This window comes from Atractosteus spatula (assembly GCF_055471065.1).
Source record: "Atractosteus spatula isolate fAtrSpa1 chromosome 10 unlocalized genomic scaffold, fAtrSpa1.hap1 SUPER_10_unloc_7, whole genome shotgun sequence".
NCBI lineage: Eukaryota > Metazoa > Chordata > Actinopteri > Semionotiformes > Lepisosteidae > Atractosteus > Atractosteus spatula.
In genome coordinates, this window is record NW_028296627.1 from 923,826 (window position 1) to 941,393 (window position 17,568).

At 54.8% G+C, this 17,568-nt stretch overlaps 12 non-coding genes across 12 annotated transcripts; 1 reads left to right on the top strand and 11 right to left on the bottom strand.

Moving 5' to 3' along the window:
* Window positions 1-4,543: 4,543 nt before the first annotated feature.
* Window positions 4,544-4,616, bottom strand: trnav-cac (transfer RNA valine (anticodon CAC)). The gene has a single exon. It is a non-coding gene; the product is annotated as a tRNA-Val (tRNA).
* A 453-nt stretch (window positions 4,617-5,069) lies between these two features.
* On the bottom strand, window positions 5,070-5,141 carry trnae-uuc (transfer RNA glutamic acid (anticodon UUC)). Its single transcript has one exon. It is a non-coding gene; the product is annotated as a tRNA-Glu (tRNA).
* Window positions 5,142-5,988: 847 nt separating this feature from the next.
* trnav-aac (transfer RNA valine (anticodon AAC)) lies at window positions 5,989-6,061 on the bottom strand. Its single transcript has one exon. It is a non-coding gene; the product is annotated as a tRNA-Val (tRNA).
* A 109-nt stretch (window positions 6,062-6,170) lies between these two features.
* On the bottom strand, window positions 6,171-6,243 carry trnaf-gaa (transfer RNA phenylalanine (anticodon GAA)). Its single transcript has one exon. It is a non-coding gene; the product is annotated as a tRNA-Phe (tRNA).
* A 2,207-nt stretch (window positions 6,244-8,450) lies between these two features.
* On the bottom strand, window positions 8,451-8,523 carry trnag-ccc (transfer RNA glycine (anticodon CCC)). The gene has a single exon. It is a non-coding gene; the product is annotated as a tRNA-Gly (tRNA).
* A 1,358-nt stretch (window positions 8,524-9,881) lies between these two features.
* trnav-aac (transfer RNA valine (anticodon AAC)) lies at window positions 9,882-9,954 on the bottom strand. The gene has a single exon. It is a non-coding gene; the product is annotated as a tRNA-Val (tRNA).
* Window positions 9,955-10,063: 109 nt separating this feature from the next.
* Window positions 10,064-10,136, bottom strand: trnaf-gaa (transfer RNA phenylalanine (anticodon GAA)). The gene has a single exon. It is a non-coding gene; the product is annotated as a tRNA-Phe (tRNA).
* Window positions 10,137-11,841: 1,705 nt separating this feature from the next.
* trnag-ccc (transfer RNA glycine (anticodon CCC)) lies at window positions 11,842-11,914 on the bottom strand. Its single transcript has one exon. It is a non-coding gene; the product is annotated as a tRNA-Gly (tRNA).
* Window positions 11,915-14,540: 2,626 nt separating this feature from the next.
* trnad-guc (transfer RNA aspartic acid (anticodon GUC)) lies at window positions 14,541-14,612 on the top strand. Its single transcript has one exon. It is a non-coding gene; the product is annotated as a tRNA-Asp (tRNA).
* Window positions 14,613-15,232: 620 nt separating this feature from the next.
* Window positions 15,233-15,305, bottom strand: trnag-ccc (transfer RNA glycine (anticodon CCC)). Its single transcript has one exon. It is a non-coding gene; the product is annotated as a tRNA-Gly (tRNA).
* A 1,358-nt stretch (window positions 15,306-16,663) lies between these two features.
* Window positions 16,664-16,736, bottom strand: trnav-aac (transfer RNA valine (anticodon AAC)). The gene has a single exon. It is a non-coding gene; the product is annotated as a tRNA-Val (tRNA).
* Window positions 16,737-16,845: 109 nt separating this feature from the next.
* trnaf-gaa (transfer RNA phenylalanine (anticodon GAA)) lies at window positions 16,846-16,918 on the bottom strand. The gene has a single exon. It is a non-coding gene; the product is annotated as a tRNA-Phe (tRNA).
* Window positions 16,919-17,568: the final 650 nt, after the last annotated feature.

Consider the following 17,568-nt stretch of genomic DNA (forward strand, 5'->3'; position numbering starts at 1 on the left):
CCTGTGCAGAGACCTGAGCTGTTGTTGCTGCGGACGCTGTCTTTTCTGTTCTCGGGGTAGGAGTGAATGTTGAGTTGCCCTTAGAAATGAAGCAGAGCACTTCAACGGCACGGGTGTGTGTGTGTGCGTGCGCCCTGGTGATTCTGGGAGACAGATCGAACCTGGGCTAAAAGAGAGGGGGCTTAGCCCTCTTCCATTTGCTAGTTCAGAGTTGTACAACCCATTTGTATCTGCTAGGCGGCGCAGTCGTCGTGCACAAAGAACGCTTTGAAAAGCGTCAAAAGCAAGTCATTCCGAGTTGGTCGTTTGTGTTTTCCGTTCAGACGCGAAATGCTGCAATGATCTCTCGGCTCCTCGGTTGTCATTTCTGCTCCGTAAAGGAATCACAGCACGCGTCGCCTTCCAGCACGCTGGGTCGGGACACGATGCCGGGGATCGAAGGGTGTGATGTCTTCCTCGTTAGTATAGTGGCGAGTATCCTTGCCTGTCACGCGTGAGACCGGGGTTCGATTCCCCGACGGGGAGTAGAAAGCTTTTCTTTTACCTCCTTAGAGAAAGGACTGCCTTTCACTTCTCTGTTTTCTTTCACAGCGTCGTGCACCTTTTCATTGCTCTCGCTTTCAGAGCCTCCGCACGGCACACGACTCGACATCAGAAAGCACATTGAAGTGAAAGCAGGAAGCGCTGCGACATGCACTGTGCAGATCCCGCCACACTAAGAGGTGAGTGGGTCTGTTCGATGCACAAAGAACGCTTTGATAAGCGTCAAAGGCAAGTCATTCCGAGTTGGTCGTTTGTGTTTTCTGTTCAGACGCGAAATGCTGAAATGATCTCTCGGCTCCTCGGTTGTCATTTCTGCTCCGTAAAGGAATCACAGCACGCGTCGGCTTCCAGCACGGTGGGTCGGGACACGATGCCGGGGGTCGGAGAGAGCGATGTCTTCCTCGTTAGTATAGTGGTGATTATCCCCACCTGTCACGCGGGAGACTGGGGTACATCAGGACGCGCATTGGAGTGAAAGCAGGATGCGCTGCGACATGCACTGTGCAGATCCCGCCACTCTAAGAGGTGAGTGGGTCTGTGCGATCACAGCGCTAGGCGAATCCCCAATCCCCTTTTGTGCGTGGCGACAAAAGAAGCCGGTCTGTTTCCGCCCAGTTTCGAACCAGGGACTTTTCGCGTGTGAGGCAAACGTGATAACCACTACACTACGGAAACGGTAGCAAACCCTTCCCAGCGGCCCAGTGCTGAGCTTCGCCAATGCGATTCAGCTGCTTCCAGTGCCTTTATTGGAGTGCGCTGATGGACCGTGCTCTCTCTCCAGAGACCAGCACGCCTGTCATGGACGGAGCAGGAAAAGCGGCGCCACATTCTACAGCCCTCTCCACGCAATCGACGAAATCGGGCTACTGAAGTGGAGAAAATCGCCTCTCCAGAAAGTGCAAATATCATCTTGGAGAGTATAAATCCTATTGCCGAAGGTCAGCCCTGTCTACCAGAGTAACCCTCCCACCTCCTGCAGCGATGATCAGCTCGTCTCACACGCGAGAAGTCTTCGGTTGGAAACAAGCGCCCCCTCTTCTCGCGCGTTTTGCACGTTCGAGTGGTTTTAATGCGGCTCCTTCGTACACGGTGCTGATCTTTTGGAAAGCAGGAGGCAAAACTGACACGTTCCCATACCGGGAGTCAAACCCGGGCCGCCTGGGTGAAAACCAGGAATCCTAACCGCTAGACCATATGGGAGCACACAACCCCGCTGTTCCGGGCATCATGCAAGCAAACTACATAAATATGAGAAAACACGCAAGAGAGTTGTCACTCAGAGTGTCGAACGGTCGATGTATACTGGGGCTCAGTTGAAATGCAACGTCAGGACTTTTCCGAATTAGGTCACACGAAGAGAGCACAGCCTTTTCCGCCCTACCATGTGTGTATCGGTAACTCGCCGTGACCGTATAGTGGTCAGTACTTTGCGTTGTGGCCGCAACAACCCCGGTTCGAATCCGGGTCACGGCAGAATAGGGGCGTCTGCTTTGACTACTTGCGCGAATGAAGGCAAAAAAAAGCCAATCGATGTGAACGAACGGCGCTTTACAGAGGAGTACTGCCTGACTGGATCGTTGATGAACGACAGAGGCCACTCCGACCTCTTCTCGGTTTTCTTCAACGACTTACTAAGGATCTTCTTCACATTCGCCCATGCAGGGGAAGCCAGTTACACCAAAGCAAACGCAGGAAAGTGCATTTCAAGCAGAGACCAGGAGGGACTTGTTTACACCGAGAGTGGTCGGAGAATGGAACAATGCGCCCAGCCCTGTTGCTGGAGCCGATTCTTGATGAGATCTTGGGCTCACTGGATGCTAATCTTTCTGTTGTTCTTGCAGGTCCTGCGCTGCTTTTGAGCCGACAGAGCTCGTCCTGGTCTGTCGGCACAGCCCAATTGCAAATGATCGGCTCCGCGTACAGAAGGAACGTGCGTTTGGTACAAGAGTGCATGAAGGCACCGGAAATACATTGGGAACAAATGACCGGTCGCTCAAGACCTCTGTGAAGTACAGGAGCGTGCAACAAGAGGCTGTTTCCGCCCGGTCTCGAACCGGGGACCTTTCGCGTGTGAGGCGAACGAGATAGCCGCTACACTACGGAAACCTGCAAGGACCGCTGCTGGTGTCTCGCTTGCGTTTCGGGCTGAGAAAGGGAAGCGTCACTTTAGGCAGGGGGCGCTGGAGAGAGGAACAAAGGGCGCGATGAAACAAAATGCCGAAACCCGGGATCAAACCAGGGACTTTTAGATCTTCAGTCTAACGCTCTCCCAACTGACCTATTTCGGCAGTGCGCAGAGCCCACAGCCACCTGCTCCAGCCTTCCTGTGTTGCGGCATGAGCGCACCAAGAGGAGCGGGAGAGTGTTGCAGGAACGTCACTCAGAAGGAAAGCCACCCAGCTGTGCCCTCTGAGCTCTGTCCAGCGCATCTTCCTCGCATGGACTCCTGCCTGCGAGGGGCAGGAAACAATTAGCAAGAACAGAGCAGCACCCCATGGGTGTCTCATGACCACACCTTAGGTTGTGACACGTGCAGGTGTGAGGGGTTGCCGGGCTACTCTGGAGCAGAGCTTGGGAGGAGGGGGGGCGGGAAAGCAGACAAAGAGGTGACACCTCAAGGTCTGCACGATCACAGCTCTCCGCCGCCCCAGGCTTCCGCTCGATAAGCTACTGGACACACCCGCCCCTCCTCACACAGACCGTGGAAAAGCCCCCGAGTGGGAGGGCTCTCTCTTCCTCCCAGGAGCTCTTGGACGCACAGACAGAGCGCGGGGAGCCGCCGCCTGCAAACACGGCTCCAGGCAGGACTCCACTCCGCAGGAGCCGCAGAGCAGAGGAGATGGGGGCAGCTTAGCTCCTGTGCAGAGACCTGAGCTGTTGTTGCTGCGGACGCTGTCTTTTCTGTTCTCGGGGTAGGAGTGAATGTTGAGTTGCCCTTAGAAATGAAGCAGAGCACTTCAACGGCACGGGTGTGTGTGTGTGCGTGCGCCCTGGTGATTCTGGGAGACAGATCGAACCTGGGCTAAAAGAGAGGGGGCTTAGCCCTCTTCCATTTGCTAGTTCAGAGTTGTACAACCCATCTGTATCTGCTAGGCGGCGCAGTCGTCGTGCACAAAGAACGCTTTGAAAAGCGTCAAAAGCAAGTCATTCCGAGTTGGTCGTTTGTGTTTTCCGTTCAGACGCGAAATGCTGACATGATCTCTCGGCTCCTCGGTTGTCATTTCTGTTCCGTAAAGGAATCACAGCACGCGTCGCCTTCCAGCACGCTGGGTCGGGACACGATGCCGAGGATCGGAGAGTGCGGTGTCTTCCTCGTTAGTATAGTGGCAAGTATCCCCGCCTGTCACGCGGGAGACCAGGGTTCGATTCCCCGACAGGGAGTAGAAAGCTTTTCTTTTACCTCCTTAGAGAAAGGACTGCCTTTCACTTCTCTGTTTTCTTTCACAGCGCCGTGCACCTTTTCATTGCTCTCGCTTTCAGAGCCTCCGCACGGCACACGACTCGACATCAGGAAGCACATTGAAGTGAAAGCAGGAAGCGCTGCGACATGCACTGTGCAGATCCCGCCACACTAAGAGGTGAGTGGGTCTGTTCGATGCACAAAGAACGCTTTGAAAGCATCAAAGGCAAATCATTCCGAGTTGGTCGTTTGTGTTTTCTGTTCAGACGCGAAATGCTGAAATGATCTCTCGGCTCCTCGGTTGTCATTTCTGCTCCGTAAAGGAATCACAGCAGGCGTCGGCTTCCAGCACGGTGGGTCGGGACACGATGCCGGGGGTCGGAGAGAGCGATGTCTTCCTCGTTAGTATAGTGGTGATTATCCGCACCTGTCACGCGGGAGACTGGGGTACATCAGGACGCGCATTGAAGTGAAAGCAGGATGCGCTGCGACATGCACTGTGCAGATCCCGCCACACTAAGAGGTGAGTGGGTCTGTTCGATCACTGCGCGAGGCGAATCCCCAATCCCCTTTTGTGCGTGCCGACAAAGGAAGCCGGTCTGTTTCCGCCCGGTTTCGAACCGGGGACCTTTCGCGTGTGAGGCGAACGTGATAACCACTACACTACGGAAACGGTGGCAATCCCTGCCCAGCGGCCCAGCGCTGAGCTTCGCCAATGCGATTCAGCTGCTTCCAGTGCCTTTATTGGAGTGCGCTGATGGACCGTGCTCTCTCTCCAGAGACCAGCACGCCTGTCATGGACGGAGCAGGAAAGGCGGCGCCACATTCTACAGCCCTCTCCACGCAATCGACGAAATCGGGCTACTGAAGTGGAGAAAATCGCCTCTCCAGAAAGTGCAAATATCATCTTGGAGAGTAAAAATCCTATTGCCGAAGGTCAGCCCTGTCTACCAGAGTAACCCTCCCACCTCCTGCAGGGATGATCAGCTCGTCTCACACGCGAGAAGTCTTCGGTTGGAAACAAGCGCCCCCTCTTCTCGCGCGTTTTGCACGTTCGAGTGGTTTTAATGCGGCTCCTTTGTACACGGTGCTGATCTTTTGGAAAGCAGGAGGCAAAACTGACAGGTTCCCATACCGGGAGTCGAACCCGGGCCGCCTGGGTGAAAACCAGGAATCCTAACCGCTAGACCATATGGGAGCACACACCCCTGCTGTTCCGGGCATCATGCAAGCAAACTACATAAATATGAGAAAACGCGCAAGAGAGTTGTCACTCAGAGTGTCGAAGGGTCGATGTATACTGGGGCTCAGTTGAAATGCAACGTCAGGACTTTTCCGAATTAGGTCACACGAAGAGAGCACAGCCTTTTCCGGCCTGCCACGTGGGTATCGGTAACTCGCCGTGATCGTATAGTGGTCAGTACTTTGCGTTGTGGCCGCAACAACCCCGGTTCGAATCCGGGTCACGGCAGAATAGGGGCGTCTGCTTTGAATACTTGCGCGAATGAAGGCAAAAAAAAGCCAATCGATGTGAACGAACGGCGCTTTACAGAGGAGTACTGCCTGACTGGATCGTTGATGAACGACAGAGGCCACTCTGACCTCTTCTCGGTTTTCTTCAATGACTTACTAAGGATCTTCTTCACATTCGCCCATGCAGGGGAAGCCAGTTACACCAAAGCAAACGCAGGAAAGTGCATTTCAAGCAGAGACCAGGAGGGACTTGTTTACACCGAGAGTGGTCGGAGAATGGAACAATGCGCCCAGCCCTGTTGCTGGAGCCGATTCTTGATGAGATCTTGGGCTCACTAAGAGGCCCCCGCTGGATGCTAATCTTTCTGTTGTTGTTGCAGGTCCTGCGCTGCTTTTGAGCCGACAGAGCTCGTCCTGGTCTGTCGGCACAGCCCAATTGCAAATGATCGGCTCCGCGTACAGAAGGAACGTGCGTTTGGTACAAGAGTGCATGAAGGCACCGGAAATACATTGGGAACAAATGACCGGTCGCTCAAGACCTCTGTGAAGTACAGGAGCGTGCAACAAGAGGCTGTTTCCGCCCGGTCTCGAACCGGGGACCTTTCGCGTGTTAGGCGAACGTGATAGCCGCTACACTACGGAAACCTGCAAGGACCGCTGCTGGTGTCTCGCTTGCGTTTCGGGCTGAGAAAGGGAAGCGTCACTTTAGGCAGGGGGCGCTGGAGAGAGGAACAAAGGGCGCGATGAAACAAAATGCCGAAACCCGGGATTGAACCAGGGACCTTTAGATCTTCAGTCTAACGCTCTCCCAACTGAGCTATTTCGGCAGTGCACAGAGCCCACAGCCACCTGCTCCAGCCTTCCTGTGTTGCGGCATGAGCGCACCAAGAGGAGCGGGAGAGTGTTGCAGGAACGTCACTCAGAAGGAAAGCCACCCAGCTGCGCCCTCTGAGCTCTGTCCAGCGCATCTTCCTCGCATGGACTCCTGCCTGCGACGGGCAGGAAACAATTAGCAAGAACAGAACAGCACCCCATGGGTGTCTCATGACCACACCTTAGGTTGTGACACGTGCAGGTGTGAGGGGTTGCCGGGCTACTCTGGAGCAGAGCTTGGGCGGAGGGGGGGCGGGAAAGCAGACAAAGAGGTGACACCTCAAGGTCTGCACGATCACAGCTCTCCGCCGCCCCAGGCTTCCGCTCGATAAGCTACTGTACACACCCCCCCCTCCTCACACAGACCGTGGAAAAGCCCCCGAGTGGGAGGGCTCTCTCTTCCTCCCAGGAGCTCTTGGACACGACGCACAGACAGAGCGCGGGGAGCCGCCGCCTGCAAACACGGCTCCAGGCAGGACTCCACTCCGCAGGAGCCGCAGAGCAGAGGAGATGGGGGCAGCTTAGTTCCTGTGCAGAGACCTGAGCTGTTGTTGCTGCGGACGCTGTCTTTTCTGTTCTCGGGGTAGGAGTGAATGTTGAGTTGCCCTTAGAAATGAAGCAGAGCACTTCAACGGCACGGGTGTGTGTGTGTGCGTGCGCCCTGGTGATTCTGGGAGACAGATCGAACCTGGGCTAAAAGAGAGGGGGCTTAGCCCTCTTCCATTTGCTAGTTCAGAGTTGTACAACCCATTTGTATCTGCTAGGCGGCGCAGTCGTCGTGCACAAAGAACGCTTTGAAAAGCGTCAAAAGCAAGTCATTCCGAGTTGGTCGTTTGTGTTTTCCGTTCAGACGCGAAATGCTGAAATGATCTCTCGGCTCCTCGGTTGTCATTTCTGCTCCGTAAAGGAATCACAGCACGCGTCGCCTTCCAGCACGCTGGGTCGTGACACGATGCCGGGGATCGAAGGGTGTGATGTCTTCCTCGTTAGTATAGTGGCGAGTATCCTTGCCTGTCACGCGTGAGACCGGGGTTCGATTCCCCGACGGGGAGTAGAAAGCTTTTCTTTTACCTCCTTAGAGAAAGGACTGCCTTTCACTTCTCTGTTTTCTTTCACAGCGTCGTGCACCTTTTCATTGCTCTCGCTTTCAGAGCCTCCGCACGGCACACGACTCGACATCAGAAAGCACATTGAAGTGAAAGCAGGAAGCGCTGCGACATGCACTGTGCAGATCCCGCCACACTAAGAGGTGAGTGGGTCTGTTCGATGCACAAAGAACGCTTTGATAAGCGTCAAAGGCAAGTCATTCCGAGTTGGTCGTTTGTGTTTTCTGTTCAGACGCGAAATGCTGAAATGATCTCTCGGCTCCTCGGTTGTCATTTCTGCTCCGTAAAGGAATCACAGCACGCGTCGGCTTCCAGCACGGTGGGTCGGGACACGATGCCGGGGGTCGAAGGGAGTGATGTCTTCCTCGTTAGCATAGTGGCAAGTATCCCCGCCTGTCACGCGGGAGACCGGCGTTTCGATTCCCCGACGGGGAGTAGAAAGCTTTTCTTTTACCTCCTTAGAGAAAGGACTGCCTTTCACTTCTCTGTTTTCTTTCACAGCGTCGTGCACCTTTTCATTGCTCTCGCTTTCAGAGCCTCCGCACGGCACACGACTCGACATCAGAAAGCACATTGAAGTGAAAGCAGGAAGCGCTGCGACATGCACTGTGCAGATCCCGCCACACTAAGAGGTGAGTGGGTCTGTTCGATGCACAAAGAACGCTTTGATAAGCGTCAAAGGCAAGTCATTCCGAGTTGGTCGTTTGTGTTTTCTGTTCAGACGCGAAATGCTGAAATGATCTCTCGGCTCCTCGGTTGTCATTTCTGCTCCGTAAAGAAATCACAGCACGCGTCGGCTTCCAGCACGGTGGGTCGGGACACGATGCCGGGGGTCGGAGAGAGCGATGTCTTCCTCGTTAGTATAGTGGTGATTATCCCCACCTGTCACGCGGGAGACTGGGGTACATCAGGACGCGCATTGGAGTGAAAGCAGGATGCGCTGCGACATGCACTGTGCAGATCCCGCCACACTAAGAGGTGAGTGGGTCTATGCGATCACAGCGCTAGGCGAATCCCCAATCCCCTTTTGTGCGTGGCGACAAAAGGAGCCGGTCTGTTTCCGCCCAGTTTCGAACCAGGGACTTTTCGCGTGGGAGGCAAACGTGATAACCACTACACTACGGAAACGGTAGCAAACCCTTCCCAGCGGCCCAGTGCTGAGCTTCGCCAATGCGATTCAGCTGCTTCCAGTGCCTTTATTGGAGTGCGCTGATGGACCGTGCTCTCTCTCCAGAGACCAGCACGCCTGTCATGGACGGAGCAGGAAAAGCGGCGCCACATTCTACAGCCCTCTCCACGCAATCGACGAAATCGGGCTACTGAAGTGGAGAAAATCGCCTCTCCAGAAAGTGCAAATATCATCTTGGAGAGTATAAATCCTATTGCCGAAGGTCAGCCCTGTCTACCAGAGTAACCCTCCCACCTCCTGCAGCGATGATCAGCTCGTCTCACACGCGAGAAGTCTTCGGTTGGAAACAAGCGCCCCCTCTTCTCGCGCGTTTTGCACGTTTGAGTGGTTTTAATGCGGCTCCTTCGTACACGGTGCTGATCTTTTGGAAAGCAGGAGGCAAAACTGACACGTTCCCATACCGGGAGTCAAACCCGGGCCGCCTGGGTGAAAACCAGGAATCCTAACCGCTAGACCATATGGGAGCACACAACCCCGCTGTTCCGGGCATCATGCAAGCAAACTACATAAATATGAGAAAACACGCAAGAGAGTTGTCACTCAGAGTGTCGAACGGTCGATGTATACTGGGGCTCAGTTGAAATGCAACGTCAGGACTTTTCCGAATTAGGTCACACGAAGAGAGCACAGCCTTTTCCGCCCTACCATGTGTGTATCGGTAACTCGCCGTGACCGTATAGTGGTCAGTACTTTGCGTTGTGGCCGCAACAACCCCGGTTCGAATCCGGGTCACGGCAGAATAGGGGCGTCTGCTTTTACTACTTGCGCGAATGAAGGCAAAAAAAAGCCAATCGATGTGAACGAACGGCGCTTTACAGAGGAGTACTGCCTGACTGGATCGTTGATGAACGACAGAGGCCACTCCGACCTCTTCTCGGTTTTCTTCAACGACTTACTAAGGATCTTCTTCACATTCGCCCATGCAGGGGAAGCCAGTTACACCAAAGCAAACGCAGGAAAGTGCATTTCAAGCAGAGACCAGGAGGGACTTGTTTACACCGAGAGTGGTCGGAGAATGGAACAATGCGCCCAGCCCTGTTGCTGGAGCCGATTCTTGATGAGATCTTGGGCTCACTGGATGCTAATCTTTCTGTTGTTCTTGCAGGTCCTGCGCTGCTTTTGAGCCGACAGAGCTCGTCCTGGTCTGTCGGCACAGCCCAATTGCAAATGATCGGCTCCGCGTACAGAAGGAACGTGCGTTTGGTACAAGAGTGCATGAAGGCACCGGAAATACATTGGGAACAAATGACCGGTCGCTCAAGACCTCTGTGAAGTACAGGAGCGTGCAACAAGAGGCTGTTTCCGCCCGGTCTCGAACCGGGGACCTTTCGCGTGTTAGGCGAACGTGATAGCCGCTACACTACGGAAACCTGCAGGGACCGCTGCTGGTGTCTCGCTTGCGTTTCGGGCTGAGAAAGGGAAGCGTCACTTTAGGCAGGGGGCGCTGGAGAGAGGAACAAAGGGCGCGATGAAACAAAATGCCGAAACCCGGGATCGAACCAGGGACCTTTAGATCTTCAGTCTAACGCTCTCCCAACTGAGCTATTTCGGCAGTGCACAGAGCCCACAGCCACCTGCTCCAGCGGCATGAGCGCACCAAGAGGAGCGGGAGAGTGTTGCAGGAACGTCACTCAGAAGGAAAGCCACCCAGCTGCGCCCTCTGAGCTCTGTCCAGCGCATCTTCCTCGCATGGACTCCTGCCTGCGACGGGCAGGAAACAATTAGCAAGAACAGAACAGCACCCCATGGGTGTCTCATGACCACACCTTAGGTTGTGACACGTGCAGGTGTGAGGGGTTGCCGGGCTACTCTGGAGCAGAGCTTGGGCGGAGGGGGTGCGGGAAAGCAGACAAAGAGGTGACACCTCAAGGTCTGCACGATCACAGCTCTCCGCCGCCCCAGGCTTCCGCTCGATAAGCTACTGGACACACCCGCCCCTCCTCACACAGACCGTGGAAAAGCCCCCGAGTGGGAGGGCTCTCTCTTCCTCCCAGGAGCTCTTGGACACGACGCACAGACAGAGCGCGGGGAGAAGCCGCCTGCAAACACGGCTCCAGACAGGACTCCACTCCGCAGGAGCCGCAGAGCAGAGGAGATGGGGGCAGCTTAGTTCCTGTGCAGAGACCTGAGCTGTTGTTGCTGCGGACGCTGTCTTTTCTGTTCTCGGGGTAGGAGTGAATGTTGAGTTGCCCTTAGAAATGAAGCAGAGCACTTCAACGGCACGGGTGTGTGTGTGTGCGTGCGCCCTGGTGATTCTGGGAGACAGATCGAACCTGGGCTAAAAGAGAGGGGGCTTAGCCCACTTCCATTTGCTAGTTCAGAGTTGTACAACCCATTTGTATCTGCTAGGCGGCGCAGTCGTCGTGCACAAAGAACGCTTTGAAAAGCGTCAAAAGCAAGTCATTCCGAGTTGGTCGTTTGTGTTTTCCGTTCAGACGCGAAATGCTGAAATGATCTCTCGGCTCCTCGGTTGTCATTTCTGCTCCGTAAAGGAATCACAGCACGCGTCGGCTTCCAGCACGCTGGGTCGGGACACGATGCCGGGGATCGAAGGGTGTGATGTCTTCCTCGTTAGTATAGTGGCAAGTATCCCCGCCTGTCACGTGGGAGACCGGGGTTCGATTCCCTGACGGGGAGTAGAAAGCTTTTCTTTTACCTCCTTAGAGAAAGGACTGCCTTTCACTTCTCTGTTTTCTTTCACAGCGTCGTGCACCTTTTCATTGCTCTCGCTTTCAGAGCCTCCGCACGGCACACGACTCGACATCAGAAAGCACATTGAAGTGAAAGCAGGAAGCGCTGCGACATGCAGTGTGCAGATCCTGCCACACTAAGAGGTGAGTGGGTCTGTTCGATGCACAAAGAACGCTTTGATAAGCGTCAAAGGCAAGTCATTCCGAGTTGGTCGTTTGTGTTTTCTGTTCAGACGCGAAATGCTGAAATGATCTCTCGGCTCCTCGGTTGTCATTTCTGCTCCGTAAAGAAATCACAGCACGCGTCGGCTTCCAGCACGGTGGGTCGGGACACGATGCCGGGGGTCGGAGAGAGCGATGTCTTCCTCGTTAGTATAGTGGTGATTATCCCCACCTGTCACGCGGGAGACTGGGGTACATCAGGACGCGCATTGGAGTGAAAGCAGGATGCGCTGCGACATGCACTGTGCAGATCCCGCCACACTAAGAGGTGAGTGGGTCTGTGCGATCACAGCGCTAGGCGAATCCCCAATCCCCTTTTGTGCGTGGCGACAAAAGAAGCCGGTCTGTTTCCGCCCAGTTTCGAACCAGGGACTTTTCGCGTGGGAGGCAAACGTGATAACCACTACACTACGGAAACGGTAGCAAACCCTTCCCAGCGGCCCAGTGCTGAGCTTAGTCAATGCGATTCAGCTGCTTCCAGTGCCTTTATTGGAGTGCGCTGATGGACCGTGCTCTCTCTCCAGAGACCAGCACGCCTGTCATGGACGGAGCAGGAAAAGCGGCGCCACATTCTACAGCCCTCTCCACGCAATCGACGAAATCGGGCTACTGAAGTGGAGAAAATCGCCTCTCCAGAAAGTGCAAATATCATCTTGGAGAGTATAAATCCTATTGCCGAAGGTCAGCCCTGTCTACCAGAGTAACCCTCCCACCTCCTGCAGCGATGATCAGCTCGTCTCACACGCGAGAAGTCTTCGGTTGGAAACAAGCGCCCCCTCTTCTCGCGCGTTTTGCACGTTCGAGTGGTTTTAATGCGGCTCCTTCGTACACGGTGCTGATCTTTTGGAAAGCAGGAGGCAAAACTGACACGTTCCCATACCGGGAGTCAAACCCGGGCCGCCTGGGTGAAAACCAGGAATCCTAACCGCTAGACCATATGGGAGCACACAACCCCGCTGTTCCGGGCATCATGCAAGCAAACTACATAAATATGAGAAAACACGCAAGAGAGTTGTCACTCAGAGTGTCGAAGGGTCGATGTATACTGGGGCTCAGTTGAAATGCAACGTCAGGACTTTTCCGAATTAGGTCACACGAAGAGAGCACAGCCTTTTCCGCCCTACCATGTGTGTATCGGTAACTCGCCGTGATCGTATAGTGGTCAGTACTTTGCGTTGTGGCCGCAACAACCCCGGTTCGAATCCGGGTCACGGCAGAATAGGGGCGTCTGCTTTTACTACTTGCGCGAATGAAGGCAAAAAAAAGCCAATCGATGTGAACGAACGGCGCTTTACAGAGGAGTACTGCCTGACTGGATCGTTGATGAACGACAGAGGCCACTCCGACCTCTTCTCGGTTTTCTTCAACGACTTACTAAGGATCTTCTTCACATTCGCCCATGCAGGGGAAGCCAGTTACACCAAAGCAAACGCAGGAAAGTGCATTTCAAGCAGAGACCAGGAGAGACTTGTTTACACCGAGAGTGGTCGGAGAATGGAACAATGCGCCCAGCCCTGTTGCTGGAGCCGATTCTTGATGAGATCTTGGGCTCACTGGATGCTAATCTTTCTGTTGTTCTTGCAGGTCCTGCGCTGCTTTTGAGCCGACAGAGCTCGTCCTGGTCTGTCGGCACAGCCCAATTGCAAATGATCGGCTCCGCGTACAGAAGGAACGTGCGTTTGGTACAAGAGTGCATGAAGGCACCGGAAATACATTGGGAACAAATGACCGGTCGCTCAAGACCTCTGTGAAGTACAGGAGCGTGCAACAAGAGGCTGTTTCCGCCCGGTCTCGAACCGGGGACCTTTCACGTGTTAGGCGAACGTGATAGCCGCTACACTACGGAAACCTGCAGGGACTGCTGCTGGTGTCTCGCTTGCGTTTCGGGCTGAGAAAGGGAAGCGTCACTTTAGGCAGGGGGCGCTGGAGAGAGGAACAAAGGGCGCGATGAAACAAAATGCCAAAACCCGGGATCGAACCAGGGACCTTTAGATCTTCAGTCTAACGCTCTCCCAACTGAGCTATTTCGGCAGTGCACAGAGCCCACAGCCACCTGCTCCAGCGGCATGAGCGCACCAAGAGGAGCGGGAGAGTGTTGCAGGAACGTCACTCAGAAGGAAAGCCACCCAGCTGCGCCCTCTGAGCTCTGTCCAGCGCATCTTCCTCGCATGGACTCCTGCCTGCGACGGGCAGGAAACAATTAGCAAGAACAGAACAGCACCCCATGGGTGTCTCATGACCACACCTTAGGTTGTGACACGTGCAGGTGTGAGGGGTTGCCGGGCTACTCTGGAGCAGAGCTTGGGCGGAGGGGGGGCGGGAAAGCAGACAACGAGGTGACACCTCAAGGTCTGCACGATCACAGCTCTCCACCGCCCCAGGCTTCCGCTCGATAAGCTACTGGACACACCCGCCCCTCCTCACACAGACCGTGGAAAAGCCCCCGAGTGGGAGGGCTCTCTCTTCCTCCCAGGAGCTCTTGGACACGACGCACAGACAGAGCGCGGGGAGCCGCCGCCTGCAAACACGGCTCCAGACAGGACTCCACTCCGCAGGAGCCGCAGAGCAGAGGAGATGGGGGCAGCTTAGTTCCTGTGCAGAGACCTGAGCTGTTGTTGCTGCGGACGCTGTCTTTTCTGTTCTCGGGGTAGGAGTGAATGTTGAGTTGCCCTTAGAAATGAAGCAGAGCACTTCAACGGCACGGGTGTGTGTGTGTGCGTGCGCCCTGGTGATTCTGGGAGACAGATCGAACCTGGGCTAAAAGAGAGGGGGCTTAGCCCACTTCCATTTGCTAGTTCAGAGTTGTACAACCCATTTGTATCTGCTAGGCGGCGCAGTCGTCGTGCACAAAGAACGCTTTGAAAAGCGTCAAAAGCAAGTCATTCCGAGTTGGTCGTTTGTGTTTTCCGTTCAGACGCGAAATGCTGAAATGATCTCTCGGCTCCTCGGTTGTCATTTCTGCTCCGTAAAGGAATCACAGCACGCGTCGCCTTCCAGCACGCTGGGTCGGGACACGATGCCGGGGATCGAAGGGTGTGATGTCTTCCTCGTTAGTATAGTGGCAAGTATCCCCGCCTGTCACGCGGGAGACCGGGGTTCGATTCCCCGACGGGGAGTAGAAAGCTTTTCTTTTACCTCCTTAGAGAAAGGACTGCCTTTCACTTCTCTGTTTTCTTTCACAGCGTCGTGCACCTTTTCATTGCTCTCGCTTTCAGAGCCTCCGCACGGCACACGACTCGACATCAGAAAGCACATTGAAGTGAAAGCAGGAAGCGCTGCGACATGCACTGTGCAGATCCCGCCACACTAAGAGGTGAATGGGTCTGTTCGATGCACAAAGAACGCTTTGATAAGCGTCAAAGGCAAGTCATTCCGAGTTGGTCGTTTGTGTTTTCTGTTCAGACGCGAAATGCTGAAATGATCTCTCGGCTCCTCGGTTGTCATTTCTGCTCCGTAAAGAAATCACAGCACGCGTCGGCTTCCAGCACGGTGGGTCGGGACACGATGCCGGGGGTCGGAGAGAGCGATGTCTTCCTCGTTAGTATAGTGGTGATTATCCCCACCTGTCACGCGGGAGACTGGGGTACATCAGGACGCGCATTGGAGTGAAAGCAGGATGCGCTGCGACATGCACTGTGCAGATCCCGCCACACTAAGAGGTGAGTGGGTCTGTGCGATCACAGCGCTAGGCGAATCCCCAATCCCCTTTTGTGCGTGGCGACAAAAGAAGCCGGTCTGTTTCCGCCCAGTTTCGAACCAGGGACTTTTCGCGTGGGAGGCAAACGTGATAACCACTACACTACGGAAACGGTAGCAAACCCTTCCCAGCGGCCCAGTGCTGAGCTTCGCCAATGCGATTCAGCTGCTTCCAGTGCCTTTATTGGAGTGCGCTGATGGACCGTGCTCTCTCTCCAGAGACCAGCACGCCTGTCATGGACGGAGCAGGAAAAGCGGCGCCACATTCTACAGCCCTCTCCACGCAATCGACGAAATCGGGCTACTGAAGTGGAGAAAATCGCCTCTCCAGAAAGTGCAAATATCATCTTGGAGAGTATAAATCCTATTGCCGAAGGTCAGCCCTGTCTACCAGAGTAACCCTCCCACCTCCTGCAGCGATGATCAGCTCGTCTCACACGCGAGAAGTCTTCGGTTGGAAACAAGCGCCCCCTCTTCTCGCGCGTTTTGCACGTTCGAGTGGTTTTAATGCAGCTCCTTCGTACACGGTGCTGATCTTTTGGAAAGCAGGAGGCAAAACTGACACATTCCCATACCGGGAGTCAAACCCGGGCCGCCTGGGTGAAAACCAGGAATCCTAACCGCTAGACCATATGGGAGCACACAACCCCGCTGTTCCGGGCATCATGCAAGCAAACTACATAAATATGAGAAAACACGCAAGAGAGTTGTCACTCAGAGTGTCGAAGGGTCGATGTATACTGGGGCTCAGTTGAAATGCAACGTCAGGACTTTTCCGAATTAGGTCACACGAAGAGAGCACAGCCTTTTCCGCCCTACCATGTGTGTATCGGTAACTCGCCGTGATCGTATAGTGGTCAGTACTTTGCGTTGTGGCCGCAACAACCCCGGTTCGAATCCGGGTCACGGCAGAATAGGGGCGTCTGCTTTTACTACTTGCGCGAATGAAGGCAAAAAAAAGCCAATCGATGTGAACGAACGGCGCTTTACAGAGGAGTACTGCCTGACTGGATCGTTGATGAACGACAGAGGCCACTCCGACCTCTTCTCGGTTTTCTTCAACGACTTACTAAGGATCTTCTTCACATTCGCCCATGCAGGGGAAGCCAGTTACACCAAAGCAAACGCAGGAAAGTGCATTTCAAGCAGAGACCAGGAGGGACTTGTTTACACCGAGAGTGGTCGGAGAATGGAACAATGCGCCCAGCCCTGTTGCTGGAGCCGATTCTTGATGAGATCTTGGGCTCACTGGATGCTAATCTTTCTGTTGTTCTTGCAGGTCCTGCGCTGCTTTTGAGCCGACAGAGCTCGTCCTGGTCTGTCGGCACAGCCCAATTGCAAATGATCGGCTCCGCGTAGAGAAGGAACGTGCGTTTGGTACAAGAGTGCATGAAGGCACCGGAAATACATTGGGAACAAATGACCGGTCGCTCAAGACCTCTGTGAAGTACAGGAGCGTGCAAAAAGAGGCTGTTTCCGCCCGGTCTCGAACCGGGGACCTTTCGCGTGTTAGGCGAACGTGATAGCCGCTACACTACGGAAACCTGCAGGGATTGCTGCTGGTGTCTCGCTTGCGTTTCGGGCTGAGAAAGGGAAGCGTCACTTTAGGCAGGGGGCGCTGGAGAGAGGAACAAAGGGCGCGATGAAACAAAATGCCGAAACCCGGGATCGAACCAGGGACCTTTAGATCTTCAGTCTAACGCTCTCCCAACTGAGCTATTTCGGCAGTGCACAGAGCCCACAGCCACCTGCTCCAGCCTTCCTGTGTTGCGGCATGAGCGCACCAAGAGGTGCGGGAGAGTGTTGCAGGAACGTCACTCAGAAGGAAAGCCACCCAGCTGCGCCCTCTGAGCTCTGTCCAGCGCATCTTCCTCGCATGGACTCCTGCCTGCGACGGGCAGGAAACAATTAGCAAGAACAGAACAGCACCCCATGGGTGTCTCATGACCACACCTTAGGTTGTGACACGTGCAGGTGTGAGGGGTTGCCGGGCTACTCTGGAGCAGAGCTTGGGCGGAGGTGGGGCGGGAAAGCAGACAAAGAGGTGACACCTCAAGGTCTGCACGATCACAGCTCTCCGCCGCCCCAGGCTTCCGCTCGATAAGCTACTGGACACACCCGCCCCTCCTCACACAGACCGTGGAAAAGCCCCCGAGTGGGAGGGCTCTCTCTTCCTCCCAGGAGCTCTTGGACACGACGCACAGACAGAGCGCGGGGAGCCGCCGCCTGCAAACACGGCTCCAGGCAGGACTCCACTCCGCAGGAGCCGCAGAGCAGAGGAGATGGGGGCAGCTTAGTTCCTGTGCAGAGACCTGAGCTGTTGTTGCTGCGGACGCTGTCTTTTCTGTTCTCGGGGTAGGAGTGAATGTTGAGTTG